The 21,415-nt window shown below is 49.8% G+C and overlaps 3 non-coding genes across 3 annotated transcripts; all 3 read right to left on the bottom strand.

Moving 5' to 3' along the window:
- Positions 1 to 12,608: 12,608 nt before the first annotated feature.
- Positions 12,609 to 12,681, bottom strand: TRNAK-CUU (transfer RNA lysine (anticodon CUU)). The gene has a single exon. It is a non-coding gene; the product is annotated as a tRNA-Lys (tRNA).
- Positions 12,682 to 14,218: 1,537 nt separating this feature from the next.
- On the bottom strand, positions 14,219 to 14,291 carry TRNAK-CUU (transfer RNA lysine (anticodon CUU)). Its single transcript has one exon. It is a non-coding gene; the product is annotated as a tRNA-Lys (tRNA).
- A 742-nt stretch (positions 14,292 to 15,033) lies between these two features.
- TRNAE-CUC (transfer RNA glutamic acid (anticodon CUC)) lies at positions 15,034 to 15,106 on the bottom strand. Its single transcript has one exon. It is a non-coding gene; the product is annotated as a tRNA-Glu (tRNA).
- Between the last annotated feature and the right edge of the window lie 6,309 nt (positions 15,107 to 21,415).

Genomic DNA, 21,415 nt, shown 5'->3' with positions numbered 1-21,415 from the left:
AGGTTGGGCTGATGTAGAGTTTTATGCCCATGCAGCCATGCTGGGCATCCCTGAGGAATTGTTCCCTCTCATTTCTACTGAAATGAAAAAGCAAAGGAGAGAAGGCCTGAAAACTCAGGAACCCTCTCCATCAACAGGTAAAAAGGGTATCGCAGTATCCCCTAACCACCCTACCATTCAGGATACCATTCCTGTGGTGGGAGAAACCTCTCCTGGGGTGACACCTGTTCCAAGGGAATCATCAGTTGGCAAAACTGTACTCCCTGAGGTGGAAGTACCTCTCTGTGGGATAACTAACATTGGTGAGAAAAAGAGCACCATTTTAGTTAACATGGAGCATCCCTCCAACCCTCCCAGAGAAACTTTAGTGCAGAAACTCTGCACTGCCTCACAACACTTAGGACAGCATCCCTGCCCTAGTGTGGAGCTGATAGGACAGCATCCCTGCCCTGCTCCAACCCAAGAGAAACAGCATCCCTGTTCTCTCTTCCAGCCATATGGACAAAGTTTTTGCCCAGCTATGGCTTTTCTGAGACAGCATCCCTGTCTGGCATTTCCATCACTACAAATAGGTTCAGTGGACAATTCCCACTGCTCTAAACTAAAACTTACTGATAGAAACTCTGAAAATACATCTTCACATTGTTGCTTAGCTAAAAAACTTCAAACAGGGTGGTTTACATCCCCACAGGGAAGTAACCATATAGTGGATGATAAAGGGAGTAACCAGTCTATTGCAGAGCTACTCTCTACTTATCACCACTTAGACAATAAAGTCTCAACTGGCCAAGGTTAGCCTTATTGTCCTTCGTTTGGGGGGGGGGGTTGTGTGAGAAGGTAGCCTCTTTCTAGCCTTGTTACCCCCACTTTTGGCCTGTTTGTGAGTGTATGTCAGGGTGTTTGTCACTGTTTTCACTGTCTCACTGGGATCCTGATAGCCAGGCCTCAGTGCTCATAGTGAAAACACTATGTTTTCAGTATGTTTGTTATGTGTCACTGGGATCCTGCTGGTCAGGACCCCAGTGCTCATAGGTTTGTGGCCTATATGTATGTGTCACTGGGACCCTGTCACACAGGGCCCCAGTGCTCATAGGTGTGCATGTATATGTTCCCTGTGTGGTGCCTAACTGTCTCACTGAGGCTCTGCTAACCAGAACCTCAGTGGTTATGCTCTCTCATTACTTTCAAATTGTCACTAACAGGCTAGTGACCAATTTTTACCAATTTACATTGGCTTACTGGAACATTCTTATACTTCCCTAGTATATGGTACTGAGGTACCCAGGGTATTGGGGTTCCAGGAGATCCCTATGGGCTGCAGCATTTCTTTTGCCACCCATAGGGAGCTCTGACAATTCTTACACAGGCCTGCCACTGCAGCCTGAGTGAAATAACGTCCACGTTATTTCACAGCCATTTTACACTGCACTTAAGTAACTTATAAGTCACCTATATGTCTAACCTTTACCTGGTAAAGGTTAGGTGCAAAGTTACTTAGTGTGAGGGCACCCTGGCACTAGCCAAGGTGCCCCCACATTGTTCAGAGCCAATTCCCTGAACTTTGTGAGTGCGGGGACACCATTACACGCGTGCACTACATATAGGTCACTACCTATATGTAGCTTCACAATGGTAACTCCGAATATGGCCATGTAACATGTCTATGATCATGGAATTGCCCCCTCTATGCCATCCTGGCATAGTTGGCACAATCCCATGATCCCAGTGGTCTGTAGCACAGGCCCTGGTACTGCCAAACTGCCCTTCCTGGGGTTTCACTGCAGCTGCTGCTGCTGCCAACCCCTCAGACAGGCATCTGCCCTCCTGGGGTCCAGCCAGGCCTGGCCCAGGATGGCAGAACAAAGAACTTCCTCTGAGAGAGGGTGTGACACCCTCTCCCTTTGGAAAATGGTGTGAAGGCAGGGGAGGAGTAGCCTCCCCCAGCCTCTGGAAATGCTTTGTTGGGCACAGAGGTGCCCAATTCTGCATAAGCCAGTCTACACCGGTTCAGGGACCCCTTAGCCCCTGCTCTGGCGCGAAACTGGACAAAGGAAAGGGGAGTGACCACTCCCCTGACCTGCACCTCCCCTGGGAGGTGTCCAGAGCTCCTCCAGTGTGCTCCAGACCTCTGCCATCTTGGAAACAGAGGTGCTGCTGGCACACTGGACTGCTCTGAGTGGCCAGTGCCACCAGGTGACATCAGAGACTCCTGCTGATAGGCTCTTTCAGGTGTTAGTAGCCTATCCTCTCTCCTAGGTAGACAAACCCTCTTTTCTGGCTATTTAGGGTCTCTGTCTCTGGGGAAACTTCAGATAACGAATGCAAGAGCTCATCCGAGTTCCTCTGCATCTCCCTCTTCACCTTCTGATAAGGAAACGACTGCTGACCGCACTGGAAGCCTGCAAACCTGCAACATAGTAGCAAAGACGACTACTGCAACTCTGTAACGCTGATCCTGCCGCCTTCTCGACTGTTTTCCTGCTTGTGCATGCTGTGGGGGTAGCCTGCCTCCTCTCTGCACCAGAAGCTCCGAAGAAATCTCCTGTGGGTCGACGGAATCTTCCCCCTGCAACCACAGGCACCAAAAAGCTGCATTACCGGTCCCTTGGGTCTCCTCTCAGCACGACGAGCGAGGTCCCTCGAATCCAGCGACTCTGTCCAAGTAACCCCCACAGTCCAGTGACTCTTCAGCCCAAGTTTGGTGGAGGTAAGTCCTTGCCTCACCTCGCTGGGCTGCATTGCTGGGAACCGCGACTTTGCAGCTACTCCGGCCCCTGTGCACTTCCGGCGGAAATCCTTTGTGCACAGCCAAGCCTGGGTCCACGGCACTCTAACCTGCATTGCACGACTTTCTAAGTTGGTCTCCGGCGACGTGGGACTCCTTTGTGCAACTTCGGCGAGCACCGTTTCACGCATCCTCGTAGTGCATGTTTCTGGCACTTCTCCGGGTGCTACCTGCTTCAGTGAGGGCTCTTTGTCTTGCTCGACGTCCCCTCTCTCTTCAGGTCCAATTTGCGACCTCCTGGTCCCTCCTGGGCCCCAGCAGCGTCCAAAAAACGCCAAACGCACGATTTGCGTGTAGCAAGGCTTGTTGGCGTCCTTCCGGCGGTAAAACACTTCTGCACGACTCTCCAAGGCGAGAGGGATCCGTCCACCAAAGGGGAAGTCTCTAGCCCTTTTCGTTCCTGCAGAAACCTCAGCTTCTTCTGTCCAGTCGAAGCTTCTTTGCACCCGCAGCTGGCATTTCCTGGGCATCTGCCCATCTCCGACTTGCTTGTGACTTTTGGACTTGGTCCCCTTGTTCCACAGGTACCCTAGATTGGAAATCCACAGTTGTTGCATTGCTGGTTTGTGTCTTTCCTGCATTATTCCTCTAACACGACTACTTTGTCCTTAGGGGAACTTTAGTGCACTTTGCACTCACTTTTCAGGGTCTTGGGGAGGGTTATTTTTCTAACTCTCACTATTTTCTAATAGTCCCAGCGACCCTCTACAAGGTCACATAGGTTTGGGGTCCATTCGTGGTTCGCATTCCACTTTTGGAGTATATGGTTTGTGTTGCCCCTATCCCTATGTTTTCCCATTGCATCCTATTGTAACTATACATTGTTTGCACTGTTTTCTAAGACTATACTGCATATTTTTGCTATTGTGTATATATATCTTGTGTATATTTCCTATCCTCTCACTGAGGGTACACTCTAAGATACTTTGGCATATTGTCATAAAAATAAAGTACCTTTATTTTTAGTATAACGGTGTATTGTGTTTTCTTATGATATTGTGCATATGACACTAAGTGGTACTGAAGTAGCTTCACACGTCTCCTAGTTCAGCCTAAGCTGCTCTGCTAAGCTACCATTATCTATCAGCCTAAGCTGCTAGACACCCTATACACTAATAAGGGATAACTGGGCCTGGTGCAAGGTGCAAGTACCCCTTGGTACTCACTACAAGCCAGTCCAGCCTCCTACAGGGGACACCATTACACGCGTGCACTACATATAGGTCACTACCTATATGTAGCTTCACAATGGTAACTCCGAATATGGCCATGTAACATGTCTATGATCATGGAATTGCCCCCTCTATGCCATCCTGGCATAGTTGGCACAATCCCATGATCCTAGTGGTCTGTAGCACAAACCCTGGTACTGCCAAACTGCCTTTCCTGGGGTTTCACTGCAGCTGCTGCTGCTTCCAACCCCTGAGACAGGTTTCTGCCCCTCAGGCATCAAGCCAGGCTTGTCCCAGGATGGCAGAACAAAGGACTTCCTCTGAGAGAGGGTGGTACACCCTCTCCCTTTGGAAAATGGTGTGAAGGCAGGGGAGGAGTAGCCTCCCCCAGCCTCTGGAAATGCTTTCATGGGCACAGATGTGCCCAATTCTGCATAAGCCAGTCTACACCGGTTCAGGGGACCCCTTAGCCCTGCTCTGGCGCGAAACTGGACAAAGGAAAGGGGAGTGACCACTCACCTGACCTGCACCTCCCCTGGGAGGTGTCCAGAGCTCCTCCAGTGTGCTCCAGACCTCTGCCATCTTGGAAACAGAGGTGCTGCCAGCACACTGGACTGCTCTGAGTGGCCAGTGCCACCAGGTGACGTCAGAGACTCCTTCTGATAGGCTCCTTCAGGTGTTGCTAGCCTATCCTCTCTCCTAGGTAGCCAAACCCTCTTTTCGGGATATTTAGGGTCTCTGTCTCTGGGGAAACTTTAGATAACGAATGCAAGAGCTCATCAGAGCTCCTCTGCATCTCTCTCTTCACCTTCTGCCAAGGAATCGACTGCTGACCGCGCTGGAAGCCTGCAAAACTGCAACATAGTAGCAAAGACGACTACTGCAACTCTGTAACGCTGATCCTGCCGCCTTCTCAACTGTTTTCCTGGTGGTGCATGCTGTGGGGGTAGTCTGCCTCCTCTCTGCACTAGAAGTTCCTAAGAAATCTCCTGTGGGTCGACGGAATCTTCCCCCTGCAACCGCAGGCACCAAAAAGCTGCATTACCGGTCCCTTGGGTCTCCTCTCAGCATGACGAGCGAGGTCCCTTGAATCCAGAAACTCTGTCCAAGTGACTCCCACAGTCCAGTGACTCTTCAGTCCAAGTTTGGTGGAGGTAAGTCCTTGCCTCCCCATGTCAGACTGCATTGTTGGAAAACCGCGTCTTTTGCAACTACTCCGGCTTCCGTGCACTTCCGGCAGAAATCCTTTGTGCACAGCCAAGCCTGGGTCCACGGCACTCTAACCTGCATTGCACGACTTTCTAAGTTGGTCTCCGGTGACGTGGGTCTCCTTTGTGCAACTTCGGTGAGCACCGTTTCACGCATCCTTGTAGTGCCTATTTCTGGCACTTTTCTGGGTGCTACCTGCTGCTTAGAGGGCTCCTTGTCTTGCTCGATGTCCCCTCTCTCACCTGACGCAATTTGCGACATCCTGATCTCTCCTGGGCCACAGCAGCACCCAAAAACGCTTACCGCACGATTTGCAGCTAGCAAGGCTTGTTGGCAGTCTTTTGGCGGGAACACACTTTTGTACGACTTTCCAAGGCGAGAGGGATCCGTCCTCTAAAGGGGAAGTCTCTAGCCCTTTGCGTTCCTGCAGAAACCTCAGCTTCTTCTGTCCAGTAGAAGCTTCTTTGCACCCACAGCTGGCATTTCCTGGGCATCTGCCCATCTCCGACTTGCTTGTGACTTTTGGACTTGGTCCCCTTGTTCCACAGGTACCCTAGATTGGAAATCCACCATTGTTGCATTGCTGGTTTGTGTCTTTCCTGCATTATTCCCCTATCACGACTTCTTTGTCCTTTGGGGAACTTTAGTGCACTTTGCACTCACTTTTCAGGGTCTTGGGGAGGGTTATTTTTCTAACTCTCACTATTTTCTAATAGTCCCAGCGACCCTCTACAAGGTCACATAGGTTTGGGGTCCATTTGTGGTTCGCATTCCACTTTTGGAGTATATGGTTTGTGTTGCCCCTATCCCTATGTGTCCCCATTGCATCCTATTGTAACTATACATTGTTTGCACTGTTGTCTAAGACTATACTGCATATTTTTGGTATTGTGTACATATATCTTGTGTATATTTCCTATCCTCTCACTGAGGGTACACTCTGAGATACTTTGGCATATTGTCATAAAAATAAAGTACCTTTATTTTTAGTATAACTGTGTATTGTGTTTTCTTATGATATTGTGCAAGTGACACTAGTGGTACTGTAGGAGCTTCACTCGTCTCCTAGTTCAGCCTAAGCTGCTCTGCAAAGCTACCATTATCTATCAGCCTATGCTGCTAGACACCCTATACACTAATAAGGGATAACTGGGCCTGGTGCAAGGTGCAAGTACCCCTTGGTACTCACTACAAGCCAGTCCAGCCTCCTACATTGGTTGTGCAGCGGTGGGATAAGTGCTTTGAGACTACTTACCACTCTTGTCATTGTACTTTTCATAAGAGAAAAATATACAAAACAAGTTCAGCGTGTGTACACATTGCTAAAAGTTTTGCATTTCCTCTTTTCACTCTTTTCTAAGTGCTGAAAAGTACTTCTAACTTTCTAAAAAGTTCTTTAAAAGTTTAAAAAGTTTTTTTTCTCTTTCTAAAAGTTCTGAAAACCTTTTTCTTCACTTTTTCTATCACTTAAACTCTTTCTAAAATGTCTGGCACAGACCAAAATGTTGATCTGTCCAAACTTGCATATGACCACCTTAGCTGGAAAGGAGGAAGGAGTCTTTGTATAGAAAGAGGTTTGAGTGTATGGAAGAATCCTTCCTTGGAATTGTTACTTAACATGCTTAGAGAACAAGATAAGGCTAAAAGTGCCCCATCTGTTGAAAAAGTAGCTAATGGTTCCCAATCTGATCCAGGGACTCCCCCAGGAAAAGATTCAGGAAAGAAACTTCTCAGCCTGCCCATTACTAGACAGTCTAGCATAGTTGGTACTGATGTAGAGTCACACCATACAGATAGTGTTGTCTCACATCATAGCAAGAGCATTGTTTCTCACCACAGTAGAACTGATGTTTCTGTTAGCCAAGCTGTTAGGGTGCCTTCTGTAAGGGACAGGTCTCCTTCTGTCCATTCTCACCATACTTCTGTGTCTAGGAATGTCCCTCCCACCCACCCTGAAGACAGATTGTTAGAAAGGGAGCTCAATAGATTGAGAGTGGAACAAACCAGACTGAAGCTCAAGAAGCAACAGCTGGATTTGGATAGACAGACCTTAGAAGTAGAGAAGGAGAGACAGAAATTGGGTTTAGAAACCCATGGTGGCAGCAGCAGTATTCCCCGTAGTCATCCTGCAAGAGAGCATGATTCAAGGAATCTGCACAAGATAGTTCCCCCTTACAAGGAGGGGGATGACATTAACAAGTGGTTTGCTGCACTTGAGAGGGCCTGTGTTGTACAGGATGTCCCTCAAAGGCAGTGGGCTGCTCTCCTATGGCTATCATTTAGTGGAAAAGGTAGGGGTAGGCTCCTTACTGTGAAAGAAAGTGATGCCAATAATTTTACAGTTCTTAAGAATGCACTCCTGGATGGTTATGGCTTAACCACTGAACAATACAGGATAAAGTTCAGAGAGACCAAAAAGGAGTCTTCACAAGACTGGGTTGATTTTGTTGACCATTCAGTGAAGGCCTTGGAGGGGTGGTTACATGGCAGTAAAGTTACTTATTATGACAGCCTGTATAACTTGATCCTGAGAGAGCATATTCTTAATAATTGTGTGTCGGATTTGTTGCACCAGTACCTGGTAGACTCTGATCTGACCTCTCCCCAACAATTGGGAAAGAAGGCAGACAAATGGGTCAGAACAAGGGTGAACAGAAAAGTTCATACAGGGGGTGACAAAGAGAACAATAAGAAGAAAGATGGTGAAAAATCTCAAGATAAGCATGGGGATAAGGGTAAAACCAAAGATCCCACTTCTAATCTTAAACACTCTTCAGGGGGTGGAGAAAAAACAAATTCTTCCTCTTCTTCTCAACCTACACAATTTAAAAAGACTTGGTGCTTTGTGTGTAAAAATAGAGGCCATAGGCCAGGGGATAAGTCCTGTCAAGGTAAACCCCCTGAGCCTACCACCACTAATACATCAAGCTCTAGTGCCCCCAGCAGTAGTGGTACTAGTGGTGGGACTGCTGGCAACAGTCAAGTTAAGGGTGTAGTTGGGTTCACTTATGGGTCCATAGTAGAAACTGGGGTAGTCACTCCCAAGACAGTTTCTGTCACACCTAGTGGCATTGGCCTTGCCACACTGGCTGCTTGTCCCCTTACAATGGATAAGTACAGGCAGACAGTTTCAATAAATGGTGTTGAGGCCTTGGCCTACAGGGACACAGGTGCCAGTATCACTTTGGTGACTAAAAACCTAGTGCACAATGATCAACACATCATTGGACAACAGTTTAAAATTATAGATGTCCATAACGCCACTAAGTTTCTTCCCTTAGCTATAATTCAGTTTAGTTGGGGTGGAGTTACTGGCCCTAAGCAGGTGGTGGTATCACCTAGCTTACCTGTAGACTGTCTCTTAGGTAATGACCTAGAGGCCTCAGGTTGGGCTGATGTAGAGTTTTATGCCCATGCAGCCATGCTGGGCATCCCTGAGGAATTGTTCCCTCTCATTTCTACTGAAATGAAAAAGCAAAGGAGAGAAGGCCTGAAAACTCAGGATCCCTCTCCATCAACAGGTAAAAAGGGTATCACAGTATTCCCTAACAACCCTACCATTCAGGACACCATTCCTGTGGTGGGAGAAACCTCTCCTGGGGTGGCACCTGTTCCAAGGGAATCATCAGTTGGCAAAACTGTACTCCCTGAGGTAGAAGTACCTCTCTGTGGGATAACTAACATTGGTGAGAAAAAGAGCACCATTTTAGTTAACATGGAGCATCCCTCCAACCCTCCCAGAGAAACTTTAGTGCAGAAAATCTGCACTGCCTCACAACACTTAGGACAGCATCCCTGCCCTAGTGTGGAGCTCATAGGACAGCATCCCTGCCCTGCTCCAACTCAAGAGAAACAGCATCCCTGTTCTCTCTTCCAGCCATATGGACAAAGTTTTTGCCCAGCAATGGCGTTATTGAGACAGCATCCCTGTCTGGCATTTCCATCATTACAAATAGGTTCAGTGGACAATTCCCACTGCTCTAAACTAAACCTTACTGATAGAAACTATGAAAATACATCTTCACATTGTTGCTTAGCTAAAAAACTTCAAACAGGGTGGTTTACATCCTCACAGGGAAGTAACCATATAGTGGATGATAAAGGGAGTAACCAGTCTATTGCAGAGCTACTCTCTACTTATCACCACTTAGACAATAAAGTCTCAACTGGCCAAGGTTAGCCTTATTGTCCTTCGTTTGGGGGGGTGGGGTTGTGTGAGAAGGTAGCCTCTTTCTAGCCTTATTACCCCCACTTTTGGCCTGTTTGTGAGTGTATGTCAGGGTGTTTTCACTGTCTCACTGGGGTCCTGCCAGCCAGGACCCAGTGCTCATAGTGAAAACCCTATGTTTTCAGTATGTTTGTTATGTTTCACTGGGACCCTTCTAGCCAGGACCCCAGTGCTCATAAGTTTGTGACCTATATGTATGTGTTCCCTGTGTGATGCCTAACTGTCTCACTGAGGCTCTGCTAACCAGAACCTCAGTGGTTATGCTCTCTCTTTACAAATTGTCACTAACAGGCTAGTGACCAATTTCACCAATTCACATTGGCATACTGGAACACCCTTATAATTCCCTAGTATATGGTACTGAGGTACCCAGGGTATTGGGGTTCCAGGAGATCCCTATGGGCTGCAGCATTTCTTTTGCCACCCATAGGGAGCTCTGACAATTCTTACACAGGCCTGCCACTGCAGCCTGATTGAAATAATGCACACATAATTTCACAGCCATTTTCACAGCACTTATGTAACTTATAAGTCACCTATATATCTAACCTTTACCTAATAAAGGTTAGGTGCAAAGTTACTTAGTGTGAGGGCACCCTGGCACTAGCCAAGGTGCCCCCACATTGTTCAGGGCCAATTCCCCGGACTTTGTGAGTGCGGGGACACCATTACACGCGTGCACTACATATAGGTCACTACCTATATGTAGCTTCACAATGGTAACTCCGAATATGGCCATGTAACATGTCTATGATCATGGAATTGCCCCCTCTCACAATCCCATGATCCTAGTGGTCTGTAGCACAAACCCTGGTACTGCCAAACTGCCTTTCCTGGGGTTTCACTGCAGCTGCTGCTGCTGCCAACCCCTGAGACAGGTTTCTGCCCCTCGGGCATCAAGCCAGGCTTGTCCCAGGATGGCAGAACAAAGGACTTCCTCTGAGAGAGGGTGGTACACCCTCTCCCTTTGGAAAATGGTGTGAAGGCAGGGGAGGAGTAGCCTCCCCCAGCCTCTGGAAATGCTTTCATGGGCACAGATGTGTCCAATTCTGCATAAGCCAGTCTACACCGGTTCAGGGGACCCCTTAGCCCTGCTCTGGCGTGAAACTGGACAAAGGAAAGGGGAGTGACCACTCTCCTGACCTGCACCTCCCCTGGGAGGTGTCCAGAGCTCCTCCAGTGTGCTCCAGACCTCTGCCATCTTGGAAACAGAGGTGCTGCCAGCACACTGGACTGCTCTGAGTGGCCAGTGCCACCAGGTGACGTCAGAGACTCCTTCTGGTAGGCTCCTTCAGGTGTTGCTAGCCTATCCTCTCTCCTAGGTAGCCAAACCCTCTTTTCTGGCTATTTAGGGTCTCTGTCTCTGGGGAAAGTTTAGATAACGAATGCAAGAGCTCCTCAGAGTTCCTCTGCATCTCTCTCTTCACCTTCTGCCAAAGAATCGACTGCTGACCGCGCTGGAAGCCTGCAAAACTGCAACATAGTAGCAAAGACGACTACTGCAACTCTGTAACGCTGATCCTGCCGCCTTCTCGACTGTTTTCCTGGTGGTGCATGCTGTGGGGGTAGTCTGCCTCTTCTCTGCACTAGAAGTTCCGAAGAAATCTCCCGTGGGTCGACAGAATCTTCTCCCTGCAACCGCAGGCACCAAAAAGCTGCATTACCGGTCCCTTGGGTCTCCTCTCAGCACGATGAGCGAGGTCCCTTGAATCCAGCAACTCTGTCCAAGTGACTCCCACAGTCCAGTGACTCTTCAGTCCAAGTTTGGTGGAGGTAAGTCCTTGCCTCCCCACGCCAGACTGCATTGTTAGAAACCGCGTCTTTTGCAACTACTCCGGCGTCTGTGCACTCCCGGCGGAAATCCTTTTTGCACAGCCAAGCCTGGGTCCACGGCACTCTAACCTGCATTGCATGACTTTCTAAGTTGGTCTCCGTCGACGTGGGACTCCTTTGTGCAACTTCAGCGAGCACCGTTTCACGCATCTTTGTAGTGCCTGTTTCTGGCACTTCTCTGGGTGCTACCTGCTGCTGAGAGAGCTCCTTGTCTTGAACGACGTCTCTTCTCTCACCAGTCACAATTTGCGACATCCTGGTCCCTCCTGGGCCACAGCACCACCCAAAAACGCTTACCACACGATTTGCAGCTAGCAAGGCTTGTTGGCAGTCTTTTGGCGGGAAATTACTTTTGCACGACTCTCCAAGGCGAGAGGAATCCGTCCTCCAAAGGGGAAGTCTCTATCCCTTTGTGTTCTTGCAGAAACCTCAGCTTCTTCTGTCCAGTAGAAGCTTCTTTGCACCCACAGCTGGCATTTCCTGGGCATCTGCCCATCTCCGACTTGCTTGTGACTTTTGGACTTGGTCCCCTTGTTCCACAGGTACCCTAGATTGTAAATCCACCGTTGTTGCATTGCTGGTTTGTGTCTTTCCTGCATTATTCCCCTATCACGACTTCTTTGTCCTTTGGGGAACTTTAGTGCACTTTGCACTCACTTTTCAGGGTCTTGGGGAGGGTTATTTTTCTAACTCTCACTATTTTCTAATAGTCCCAGCGACCCTCTACAAGGTCACATAGGTTTGGGGTCCATTCGTGGTTCGCATTCCACTTTTGGAGTATATGGTTTGTGTTGCCCCTATCCCTATGTGTCCCCATTGCATCCTATTGTAACTATACATTGTTTGCACTGTTTTCTAAGACTATACTGCATATTTTTGGTATTGTGTACATATATCTTGTGTATATTTCCTATCCTCTCACTGAGGGTACACTCTGAGATACTTTGGCATATTGTCATAAAAATAAAATACCTTTATTTTTAGTATAACTGTGTATTGTGTTTTCTTATGATATTGTGCAAGTGACACTAGTGGTACTGTAGGAGCTTCACTCGTCTCCTAGTTCAGCCTAAGCTGCTCTGCTAAGCTACCATTATCCATCAGCCTATGCTGCTAGACACCCTATACACTAATAAGGGATAACTGGGCCTGGTGCAAGGTGCAAGTACCCCTTGGTACTCACTACAAGCCAGTCCAGCCTCCTACACGCTCCCAGCGGCGCCTCATAGGGCGGGAAGTGCTGCGTTGTGTGGAGTCCTGTGGGAATCGTGAGGCAAACTGCAGGATGTGTGTGTGTGTAGTTTTAAGCGTCAGCGAAATATTTGAAAAAGGTGAGAGTTAATGTTAAACCCGAAAATGGAGAAGCCTTTTAAAAGCATCACGCCCAACGTGGGGCTTGAACCCACAACCCTGAGATTAAGAGTCTCATGCTCTACCAACTGAGCTAGCCGGGCTGCTGTGCCTATGTCATTTCACACACCCTCTGTGTGTTCTTTGTGAGGAAGTAGTGTGTGGTTATCCCAGGAGGCCCCTTTGTTTCATTTTCTCTGCTGCTGACTCGACACAGGCACCTTCCTCTTTCTCCATCTCTCGCTCTACCCCAGTCTTATGTCCCCATCAGTCTCTCTGGAGCTCACTCTGGTACATACATGCATCTGTCCTCTCAACCTGTCTCTGGGCACATACTTAAATGTCCAGTAGAGAACAGTGTGAACTCTCCCTGTTTCGCAAGGTGGCAGTCAGCCTCCAGAGGCATGTTCTGGAGGCTGCCGGAATGGCTGAGTGGTGTAAGGCGCCACATTCAAGAGCATTATTTTCCCCAGTCCCGTGATCAAATCCTGCTGCTGACATAAAGTAGTTTTCATACCTACTTTAATCATAACACCAGCGGGTTGAGACCTTAAACTCCTCTTTTTGAAATGATGTGGGGGGACAGGACGGACTGGACTCCGAGCTCGCTGTAAGCACGGGCGGCTCAGGCTAGGAAAGGCCCGGCCTAGGACCTCTCCCAGCGGCGCCTCCCAGGGCGGGAAGTGCTGCTTTCTGTGGAGTCCAGTGGGAATCGTGAGGCAAACTGCAGGATGTGTGTGTGTGCAGTTTTAAGCCTCAGTGAAATATCTGAAAAAGGTGAGAGTTAACGTTAAACCCGAAAATGGAGAAGCCTTTAAAAAGCATCACGCCCAACGTGGGGCTCAAACCCACGACCCTGAGATTAAGGGTCTCATGCTCTACCGACTGAGCAAACCGGGTTGCTGTGCCTATGTCATTTCACACACCCTCTGTGTGTTCTTTGTGAGGAAGTAGTGTGTGGTTATTCCAGGAGGCCCCTTTGTTTCATTTTCTCTGCTGCTGACTCGACACAGGCACCTTTCTCTTTCTCCATCTCTCGCTCTACCCCAGTCTTATGTCCCCATCAGTCTCTCTGGAGCTCACTCTGGTACATACATGCATCTGTCCTCTCAACCTGTCTCTGGGCACATACTTAAATGTCCAGTAGAGAACAGTGTGAACTCTCCCTGTTTCGCGAGGTGGCAGTCAGCCTCCAGAGTTGTGTCCGGAGGCTGCCGGAATGGCTGAGCGTTGTAAGGTGCCACATTCAAGAGCAGTATCTTCCTCAGTCCCGTGGCCAAATCCCGCTGCTGACATAAAGTAGTTTTCATAACTACTTTAATCATAACACCAGCGGGGATGAGACTGTAAAACTCCTCTTTTTGAAAGGATGGGGTTGGACAGGACGGACCGGAGCGGACTCCGAGCTCGCTGTAAGCACGGGCGGCTCAGGCTAGGAAAGGGCGCAGGAAAGGCTCGGCCTAGGACCGCTCCCAGCGGCGCCTCTCAGGGCGGGAAGTGCTGCGTTGTGTGGAGTCCTGTGGGAATTGTGAGGCAAACTGCAGGATGTGTGTGTGTGTAGTTTTAAGCCTCAGCGATATATCTGAAAAATGTGAGAGTTAATGTTAAACTCGAAAATGGAGAAGCCTTTAAAAAGCATCACGCCCAACGTGGGGCTCGAACCCACGACCCTGAGATTAAGAGTCTCATGCTCTACCGACTGAGCTAGCCAGGCTGCTGTACCTATGTCATTTCACACACCCTCTGTGTGTTCTTTGTGAGGCAGTAGTGTGTGGTTATCCCAGGAGGCCCCTTTGTTTCATTTTCTCTGCTGCTGACTCGACACAGGCACCTTTCTCTTTCTCCATCTCTCGCTCTACCCCAGTCTTATGTCCCCATTAGTCTTTCTGGTGATCACTCTGGTACATACATGCATCTGTCCTCTCAACCTGTCTCTGGGCACATGCTTTAACGTCCAGTAGAGAACAGTGTGAACTCTCCCTGTTTCGCGAGGTGGCAGCCAGCCTCCAGAGCCGTGTTCCGGAGGCTGCCGGAATGGCCGAGCGGTGTAAAACGCCACATTCAAGAGCAGTATCTTCCCCAGTCCCGTGGTTAAATCCCGCTGCTGACATAAAGTAGTTTTCATACCTACTTTATTCATAACACCAGTGGGGATGAGACCTTAAACTCCTCTTTTTGAAAGGATGGGGGGGACAGGACGGACCGGAGCGGACTCTGAGCTCGCTGTAAGCACGGGCGGCTCAGGCTAGGAAAGGGCGCAGGAAAGGCTCGGCCTAGGACCGCTCCCAGCGGCGCCTCTCAGGGCGGGAAGTGCTGCGTTGTGTGGAGTCCTGTGGGAATCGTGAGGCAAACTGCAGGATGTGTGTGTGTGTGTAGTTTTAAGTCTCAGCGAAATATCTGAAAAAGGTGAGAGTTAATGTTAAAGCCGAAAATGGAGAAGCCTTTAAAAAGTATCACGCCCAACGTGGGGTTTGAACCCACGACCCTGAGATTGAGAGTCTCATGCTCTTCCGACTGAGCTAGCCGGACTGCTGTGCCTATGTCATTTCACACACCCTCTGTGTGTTCTTTGTGAGGAAGTAGTGTGTGGTTATCCCAGGAGGCCCCTTTGTTTCATTTTCTCTGCTGCTGACTTGACACAGGAACCTTTCTCTTTCTCCATCGCTCGCTCTACCCCAGTCTTATGTCCCCATCAGTCTCTCTGGAGCTCACTCTGGTACATACATGCATCTGTCCTCTCAACCTGTCTCTGGGCACATACTTAAATGTCCAGTAGAGAACAGTGTGAACTCTCCCTGTGTCGCGAGGTGGCAGTCAGCCTCCAGAGCTGCGTTCCGCAGGCTGCCGTAATGGCCGAGCGGTGTAAGGTGCCACATTCAAGAGCAGTATCGTCCCCAGTCCTGTGATCAAATCCCGCTGCTGACATAAAGTAGTTTTCATGGGTGAGGATGAGACCTTAAACTCCTCTTTTTGAAAGGATGGGGGGGGACAGGAGGCACCAGAGCGGACTCCGAGCTCGCTGTAACCACGGGCGGCTCAGGCTAGGAAAGGGTGCAGGAAAGGCTCAGCCTAGGACCGCTCCCAGCGGCGCCTCCCAGGGCGGGAAGTGCTGCGTTGTGTGGAGTCCTGTGGGAATCGTGAGGCAAACTGCAGGATGTGTGTGTCTGTGTGTAGTTTTAAACCTCAGCGAAATATCTGAAAAAGGTGAGAGTTAATGTTAAACCCGAAAATGGAGAAGCCTTTAAAAAGCATCACACCCAACGTGGGGCTCGAACCCACGACCCTGAGATTAAGAGTCTCATGCTCTACCAACTGATCGAGCCAGGCTGTTGTGTCTATGTCATTTCACACACTCTCTGTGTGTTCTTTGTGAGGAAGTAGTGTGTGGTTATCCCAGGAGGCCCCTTTGTTTCATTTTCTCTGCTGCTGACTCGACACAGGCACCTTTCTCTTTCTCCATCACTCGCTCTACCCCAGTCTTATGTCCCCATCAGTCTCTCTGGAGCTCACTCTGGTACATACATGCATCTGTCCTCTCAACCTGTCTCTGCGCACATACTTAAATGTCCAGTAGAGAACAGTGTGAACTTTCCCTGTTTCGCGAGGTGGCAGTCAGCCTCCAGAGAGGTGCTCTGAAGGCTGCTGGAATGGCCGAGCGGTGTAAGGCGCCACATTCAAGAGCAGTATCTTCCCCCGTCCTGTGATCAAATCCCGCTACTGACATAAAGTAGTTTTCATTCCTACTTTAATCATAACACCAGCGGGGATGAGACCTTAAACTCCTCTTTTTGAAAGGATGGGGGGGGGGTGGGGGAACAGGACAGACCGGAGCGGACTCCGAGCTCGCTGTAAGCACAGGCGGCTCAGGCTAGGAAAGGGCGCAGGAAAGGCTCGGACTAGGACCTCTCCCAGCGGCGCCTTCCAGGGCGGGAAGTGCTGCGTTGTGTGGAGTCCTGTGGGAATCGTGAGGCAAACTGCAGGATGTGTGTGTAGTTTTAAGCCTCAGCGAAATATCTGAAAATGGTGAGAGTTAATGTTAAACCCGAAAATGGAGAAGCCTTTAAAAAGCATAACGCCAAACGTGGGGCTCGAACCCACGACCCTGAGATTAAGAGTTTCATGCTCTACCGACTGAGGTAGCAGGGCTGCTGTGCCTATGTCATTTCTCACACCCTCTGTGTGTTCTTTGTGAGGAAGGAGTGTGTGGTTATCCCAGGAGGCCCCTTTGTTTCATTTTCTCTGCTGCTGACTCGACACAGGCACCTTTCTCTTTCTCCATCTCTCGCTCTACCCCAGTCTTCTGTCCCCATCAGTCTCTCTGGAGCTCAATCTGGTACATACATGCATCTGTCCTCTCAACCTGTCTCTGGGCACATACTTAAATGTCCAGTAGAGAACAGTGTGAACTCTTCCTGTTTCGCGAGGTGGCAGTCAGCCTCCAAAGCGGTGTTCCGGAGGCTGCCGGAATGGCCGAGCCGTGTAAGGTGCCACATTCAAGAGCAGTATCTTCCCCAGTCCCGTGATCAAATCCTGCTGCTGACATAAAGTAGTTTTCATACCTACTTTAATCATAATACCAGCGGGGATGAGACCTTAAACTCCTCTTTTTGAAAGGATGGGGGGGAACAGGACGGACCGGAGCGGACTCCGAGCTCGCAGTAAGCACGGGCGGCTCAGGCTAGGAAAGGGCGCAGGAAAGGCTCGGCCTAGGACCACTCCCAGAGCGGGAAGTGCTGCGTTGTGTGGAGTCCTGTGAGAATCGTGAGGCAAACTGCAGGATGTGTGTGTGTGTAGTTTTAAGCCTCAGCGAAATATCTGAAAAAGGTGAGAGTTAATGTTAAACCCGAAAATGGAGAAGCCTTTAAAAAGCATCACCCCCAACGTGGGGCTAGAACCCACGACCCTGAGATTAAGAGTCTCATGCTCTACCGACTGAGCTAGCCAGGCTGCTATGCCTAGGTCATTTCACACACCCTCTGTGTGTTCTTTGTGAGGAAGTAGTGTGTGGTTATCCCAGGAGGCCCCTTTGTTTCATTTTCTCTGCTGCTGACTCGACACAGGCACCTTTCTCTTTCCCCATTTCTCGCTCTACCCCAGTCTTATGTCCCCATCAGTCTCTCTGGACCTCACTCTGGTACATACATGCATCTGTCCTCTCAACCTGTCTCTGGGCACATACTTAAATGTCCAGTAGAGAACAGTGTGAAATCTCCCTGTTTCGCGAGGTGGCAGTCAGCCTCCAGAGCAATGTTCCGGAGGCTGCTGGAATTGCCGAGCGGTGTAAGGCGCCACATTCAATAGCAGTATTTTCCCCAGTCCTATGATCAAATCCCGCTGCCGACGTAAAGTAGTTTTCATACCTACTTTTATCATAACACCAGCGGGGATGAGACCTTAAACTCCTCTTTTTGAAAGGATGGGGGGGGACAGGACGGACCGGAGCGGACTCCGAGCTCGCTGTAAACACGGGCGGCTCAGGCTAGGAAAGGGCGCAGGAATGGCTCGGCCTAGGAACGCTCCCAGTGGCACCTCCCAGGGCAGGAAGTGCTGCGTTGTGTGGAGTCCTGTGGGAATTGTGAGGCAAACTGCAGGATGTGTGTGGGTAGTTTTAAGCCTCAGCGAAATATCTGAAAAAGGTGAGAGTTAATGTTAAACCCAAAAATGGAGAAGCTTTTAAAAAGCATCACACCCAACGTGGGGCTCGAACCCACAACCCTGAAATTAAGAGTCTCATGCTCTACCGACTGAGCTAGCCGGGTTGCTGTGCCTATGTCATTTCACACACCCTCTGTGTGTTCTTTGTGAGGAAGTCGTGTGTGGTTATTCCAGGAGGCCCCTTTGTTTCATTTTCTCTGCTGCTGACTCGACACAGGCACCTTTCTCTTTCTCCATCTCTCGCTCTACCCTAGTGTTATGACCCCATCAGTCTCTCTGGAGCTCACTCTGGTACAGACATGCATCTGTCCTCTCAACCTGTCTCTGGGCACATACTTAAATGTCCAGTAGAGAACAGTGTGAACTTTCCCTGTGTTGCGAGGTGGCAGTCAGCCTCCAGAGCCGTGTTTCGCAGGCTGCCGGAACGGCCGAGCGGTGTAAGGTGCCACATTCAAGAGCAGTATCTTCCCCAGTTCTGTGATCAAATCCCACTGCTGACATAAAGTAGTTTTCATTCCTACTTTAATCATAACACCAGCAGCGATGAGACTTTAAACTCCTCTTTTTGAAAGGATGGGGGGGGACAGGATGGACCGGAGTGGACTCCGAGCTCGCTGTAAGCACGGGCGGCTCAGGCTAGGAAAGGGCGCAGGAAAGGCTCGGCCTAGAACCGCTCCCAGCGGCGCCTCCCAGGGCGGGAAGTGCTGCGTTGTGTGGAGTCCTGTGGGAATCGTGAGGCAAACTGCAGGATGTGTGTGTGTGTGTAGTTTTAAGCCTCAGCGAAATATCTGAAAAAGGTGAGAGTTAATGTTAAAACCGAAAATGGAGAAGCCTTTAAAAAGCATGTCGCCCAACGTGGGGCTTGAACCCACGACCCTGAGATTAAGAGTCTCATCCACTACCAACTGAGCTAAACGGGCTGCTGTGCTTATGTCATTTCACACACCCTCTGTGTGTTCTTTGTCAGGAAGTAGTGTGTGGTTATCCCAGGAGGCCCCTTTGTTTCATTTTCTCTGCTGCTGACTCGACACAGGCACCTTTCTCTTTCCCCATCTCTCGCTCTACCCCAGTCTTATGTCCCCATCAGTCTCTCTGGAGCTCACTCTGGTACATACATGCATCTGTCCTCTCAACCTGTATCTGGAAACATACTTAAATGTCCAGTAGAGAACAGTGTGAACTCTCCCTGTTTCGCAAGGTGGCAGTCAGCCTCCAGAGCAATGATCTGGAGGCTGCCGGAATGGCCGAGCGGTGTAAGGTGCCACATTCAAGAGCAGTATCTTCCCCATCCCCGTCATCAAATCCTGCTGCCGACATAAAGTAGTTTTCATACCTACTTTAATTATAACACCAGCGGGGATGAGACCTTAAACTCCACTTTTTGAAAGGGTGGGGGGGACTGGACGGACCGGAGCGGACTCCGAGCTCGCTGTAAGCACGGGCGGCTCAGGGTAGGAAAGGGCGCAGGAAAGGCTCGGCCTAGGACCGCTCCCAGGGGCGCCTCCCAGTGCGGGAAGTGCTGCGTTGTGTGGAGTCCTGAGGGAATCGTGAGGCAAACTGCAGGATGTGTGTGTGTGTAGTTTTAAGCCTCAGCGAAATATCTGAAAAAGGTGAGAGTTAATGTTAAACCCGAAAATGGAGAAGCCTTTAAAAAGCATCACGCCCAATGTGGGGATCGAACCCACGACACTGAGATTAAGAGTCTCATGCTCTACCGACTGAGCTAGCCGGGCTGCTGTGCCTATGTCATTTCACACACCCTTTGTGTGTTCTTCGTGAGGAAGTAGTGTGTGGTTATCCCAGGAGGCCCCTTTGTTTCATTTTCTCTGCTGCTGACTCGACACAGGCACCTTTCTCTTTCTCCATCTCTCGCTCTACCCCAGTCTTATGTCCCCATCAGTCTCTCTGGAGATGACTCTGGTACATACATGCATCTGTCCTCTCAACCTGTCTCTGGGCACATACTTAAATGTCCAGTAGAGAACAGTGTGAACTCTCCCTGTTTCGCGAGGTGACAATCAGCCTCCAGAGCCGTGCTCCGAAGGCTGCCGGAATGGCCGTGCGGTGTAAGGTGCCATATTCAAGAGCAGTATCTTCCCCAGTCCTGTGATCAAATCCCGGTGCCGACATAAAGTAGTGTTCATACCTACTTTAATCATAACACTAGCAGGATGAGACCTTAAACTCCTCTTTTTGAAAGGATGGGGGGGACAGGACGGACCGGAGCGGACTCCGAGCTCGCTGTAAGCACGGGCGGCTCAGGCTAGGAAAGGGCTCAGTTAAGGCTTGGCCTAGGACCGCTCCCAGCGGCGCCTCCCTGGGCTGGAAGTTTTGCGTTGTGTGGAGTCCTGTGGGAATCATGAGGCAAACTGCAGGATGTGTGTGTGTAGTTTTGAGCCTCAGCAAAATATCTGAAAAGGTGAGAGTTAATGTTAAACCCGAAAATGGAGAAGCCTTTAAAAAGCATGACACCACACGTGGGGCTCAAACCCACGACCCTGAGATTAAGAGTCTCATGCTCTACCGACTGAGATAGCCGGGCTGCTGTGCCTATGTCATTTCACACACCCTCTGTGTGTTCTTTGTGAGGAAGTAGTGTGTGGTTATCCCAGGAGGCCCCTTTGTTTCATTTTCTATGCTGCTGACTCGACACAGGCACCTTCCTCTTTCTCCATCTCTCGCTCTACCCCAGTCTTATGTCCCCATCAGTCTCTCTGGAGCTCACTCTGGTACATACATGCATCTGTCCTCTCAACCTGTCTCTGGGCACATACTTAAATGTCCAGTAGAGAACAGTGTGAACTCTCCCTGTTTCGCGAGGTGGCAGTCAGCCTCCAGAGCCATGTTCTAGAGGCTGCCGGAATGGCCGAGCGGTGTAGGGTGCCACATTCAAGAGGAGTATCTTCCCCAGTTGTGTGATCAAATCCCGCTGCCGACATAAAGTAGTTTTCATACCTGCTTTAATTATAACACCAGCGGGGATGAGACCTTAAACTCCACTTTTTGAAAGGATGGGGGGGGACAGGACGGACCGGAGCGGACTCCGAGATCGCTGTAAGTACGGGAGGCTCAGGCTAGGAAAGGGCGCAGGAAAGGCTCGGCCTAGGACCGCTCCCAGGGGCGCCTCCCAGGGCTGAAAAGTGCTGCGTTGTGTGGAGTCCTGAGGGAATCGTGAGGCAAACT

The sequence above is a fragment of the Pleurodeles waltl genome, chromosome 6 (assembly GCF_031143425.1).
Source record: "Pleurodeles waltl isolate 20211129_DDA chromosome 6, aPleWal1.hap1.20221129, whole genome shotgun sequence".
In the NCBI taxonomy this organism is placed as follows: domain Eukaryota; kingdom Metazoa; phylum Chordata; class Amphibia; order Caudata; family Salamandridae; genus Pleurodeles; species Pleurodeles waltl.
The sequence above is the reverse complement of the archived record's forward strand: the minus strand, read 5'-3'. Positions and strand labels throughout refer to the sequence as shown.